The 3880-nt window shown below is 42.9% G+C and overlaps 1 long non-coding RNA gene across 2 annotated transcripts; it reads left to right on the forward strand.

The window, feature by feature from the left end:
• Window positions 1–1114: 1114 nt before the first annotated feature.
• Window positions 1115–3387, forward strand: LOC127302517 (uncharacterized). Of its 2 annotated transcripts, none has more exons than XR_011745722.1 (3): window positions 1115–1306; window positions 1401–2079; window positions 2267–3387. It is a non-coding gene; the product is annotated as an uncharacterized lncRNA (long non-coding RNA). The 2 variants fall into 2 exon arrangements; XR_007852911.1 differs by having other exon boundaries at window positions 1401–1451.
• Window positions 3388–3880: the final 493 nt, after the last annotated feature.

Consider the following 3880-nt stretch of genomic DNA (forward strand, 5'->3'; position numbering starts at 1 on the left):
CCACCGCCAGCACGTCCTCCATGAGTACCCCGACCACGACCGGGGCCGCCGCCTCTGTTCGCCATGACGGGAGAACGAGGAGCAGTATCTGGTAGGGTTACGAAAGATGGCGTTCTGCGCGTGATTGTGAAACCTAGACGATACGTGACCCCGCGAGCAAATTGCGGGATCCGTATGTCGTTAGACTTGGCAAGACTCGGATCCTGGCCCATACTGCCATGCCGATCAAATTGTGACGTTGACTTCTGATTTCGTGAGCCCATACGGCCCAAAAAGTCAGAGTTTGAAAGTTTTTGTCGTTGCAAACTCCGATCTTCCGACGGAAAGCCAGATCTCACCGGCATGGAAGTACGGCGTCGGCGCCAGGCCGAAAGCTTTCGTCTTCGACGGAAAACCTGTATCCATTCCGAGGCATTGAAAGAATCCAGGAAGAACGTCGTCGGAGTCAAAACCGGTGTTGAAATCTTACACTTTGTTTCAAACCTCGAAGCTGCAGAAGATCGTATCGGGGAGAGAAAAGGAGAAGAAGAAAACGATGGCGTACCTGACCTTAGAAGGATCGCTGCCTCGCGCTGACGGATCCTCTTCAGCTCCCGTCGACGAATCGCCGACAGGGTTTCCGGCGGCAGAGAAGACTCCTCCTTTGCCGGCTTCCGATATGGCGAGGGCGAAGAGGGCACCTCCACCCCTGGATCACGCCTCGCCTCCGGTGAGTCTTCATCGGAGTCGTCGTCGATGGAGATCGCCCAGAATCGCCCGAGCGTCGCCTCCAACGGTCCTCCGGATGTTGCGCTCATCGTCCTCCGGAGCTCTTTTTTGTGCCCTATTTTGACAAATATGAGTGTGTATGTGTGATGTGCTTATGTGCATGTACAAGCTAGCTAGTGTGTATGTGTGATATGTGCTTATGGTTTAGATCAACCAAGTGCATAGGTAGCTATGTACGTACATGTGCTGATATGCGATATAGTTAGTGTGACGATCATTAGGGAACGTGAACTACATCACACGTGTCTCTAACTGGCGTCTCTATGGTGCATATAAATAGACTATTGCTCCAGCAGTTTGTTGAATCTTAGTGTTGCCAAAATTCTTTAAATAAAGTTTAGGCAAGAGAAACAAGATCATGGTACGAGGCGGAGCTTCATGCTTAGCACTGCTGGCCGACGGGGACAACCAAGGCAACACAACGGTGACGCTCATCGATGGCTGCGTCCGGCGGGATGGGCACGGCTGAGAGGAGCTCTTCGCCGCGCCGGATCTGTCCGTCCATGTGTAGGCGCCGCCGTCCTGATCCCCTTGCTAGGTTGTGGAACATGTCCCCTTCTCTCTATGAATTCGTTTTGAATATGGATTGTGAACTGAGTTAGTATTTTCATCTGGTTCTTACTTGTCTCCAGAACTTTCAGGTGAAGAAGAGGAGGAACCTGCATGGGGCGTGCTCCTTTAGGGTATGGACTCGTCTGGCATGTACTTGAAATCAAGTTGGATAGTAATCACCATGATTATGATTGCATCTCAGAATTTCTTATCTTCATGTAGCGTTGAAAATTTCTGTTGGCTGACAATATCCCAGGCACAACAGATTGTACATAGAATCGAGTATAATGTAAATGATGAAGAATTCAAGACAGTATTATTATCCGCAAGTTAAAATGCATGTCTTATACCTCTTTTAATTATGTTGACACTAACACCACTACCATGTAAATGGTGATGCCTCTTATACAGTGACATTCTTTCTGTATTATTATTAGGGAGCTATAACCTATCTTTCCTTTTCTGCTCATGGTCAAATGTTAATATTGCCAACTCCTGCCGGGTATCCTTTTTTCTTAACCAATAAGTATGAAAGCCTATTTTCTTCCCTAACCATCGGAATGTATCTTACTTCCAAGTTGACATATGTTGTGGAAAAGGTGCTATACCTTCCCTATCCCAAATTTGACAAGAGACAGTGACTCAATGCCTTGTAACACTTTAACAGTTTGCTTTTCAGGTTCAGACATTTTTGACAATACCGAGAACATTATCTCGTAATAATGTTTTGACATCTTTTCATATCCAGTGACTGAGCAGGTAAATTATGTGCTTTAGGCACTAATATGATACACTATGCTTTAAGCACCAATTAGTTATTATTTATCATTTGCCACTGAATGTCCATAAGTAGGATTGTGAAGTATGTGCATTGAGCAATGCAACTTTTTGGCGTACATCTTTTCATGAACCTGACTACCAATATGGTGTGCTATATGCAACTCAGGCTATTGCTGCTGGAGATATATGTGCTATATGCAAGAGAAGATGCATGGCCCCATTCGTTTGCGCTGTAAACATGTCTTCTGAGAAGATTGTGTCTCTAAATAGTAACCACGTGAATTTTGTCTTCTGCCACGTAACTACAAAATTTGGCAATTGATTTCATAATATGAGCATTCAAAATAGTATCTTATATGTTTCCTTACTATTTTTCTAGATGATGGCAGGTTTGAGAGGGAGCATACTTTCCTGTTGTGTGATCTGTCCATTCTAACTGGGTTTACCTTGTAAAATGCATTGGGTAAGTAAATTCGAAAAAGCTGGGTACTAGCTCGTGCACATCATATCGCTAGATTTTTTAACACTTGTGGAGGTTGAATTGAGGTTCCAAAAGTCAAAACATGTATATATCTTTATGTGTAATCACCTCTGATATGCTACAAAACAATCTTGACATGGTATAAACTACACCCTGTCTTTAGTTAGAATAATAGACAACTTGTTGAATTCATAAGTTGGAATCATCATCTTGCGTAGTTAGCCAATATCCTTCTTTCATTTTTTCCAAGTTTCCAACATGAGAAATATCATAAATTTGAAATGCAGCTACAGATTTAGGAGGTAATAGAAGTAGTATATGGACATTGTTTTTCTTACCAATCACTCTTCGTCCAGGAGGTCAGATATCATTATTATCTCCTAAATTTCAAGATTAATTATTTAATTAATAATCAATGTTACAGGATGCCTTTCATGTCTTAATAAAATTCAGATGTTTACCTAGCGTATTGCGCATAATTCCCCGGCGCTCTGAGATAACCTGAAGAAGAGAGGTGTAGATATAGAAAATGACAATTGTCTATTTTGTTCGTGTGTAGAGGGGAATGTATTTATTGGTTCGCCAAATGTAAGGCCGCTAAGAATGTGTGTGGGCTTCTGGGATTGGAGGACAACAGAGTACGCCTGGAGGCTGCTGCCACAACTTTGGACACTTTGGGTACTATTTGGGAGCTCCACGAACAGAAGTGAGTTCAGATTTTGACATTTTGGTGGCATTGGTGGAATAATTGAAATAGACTGAGAGAGGATGATCTTGTAATCTTGGCGTTCCATGCAGTGTAGTTTTCGAGAGCCATTCTGGATGTGGCATAGTTGTACGTGACCATTAAGGTAATATAGTGGCTGCAAAAGCTAGGCAATATTGACTTAAGAGTGTACCTGCTGCTCTTTGGTGAAAATTCGAGTTATTCTGTACTCTAAAATGGTTATTTGTATACATGGTCTAGGATACTATAACTGTATATTTGTGAACTAACCCTTTGCAACCATGCTTCGCTATTTCACTTACAGAAGGATTGCATCGGCGAAAGCACCCATGCATATCAGAGACCATCTACAAATCTGACTGCTATAAATAACCGTCTAATTAGTGTGTCAACATTTTTCTTCCAACACGAAGTTGTGTTTACAACACACTGCCATCACTCATTTCATTTTGAACCTGTAGCAACAGTAGGAGAATCAACACCCAAATAAACTTTGATGTTGTTAGTGACTCTGTGGTAGTTGGTATTCTGGGCCAACCCCAACATCTCCTGATCCTGCAGCTGCATTTAGC

This window comes from Lolium perenne, chromosome 5 (assembly GCF_019359855.2).
Source record: "Lolium perenne isolate Kyuss_39 chromosome 5, Kyuss_2.0, whole genome shotgun sequence".
Lineage (NCBI taxonomy): Eukaryota > Viridiplantae > Streptophyta > Magnoliopsida > Poales > Poaceae > Lolium > Lolium perenne.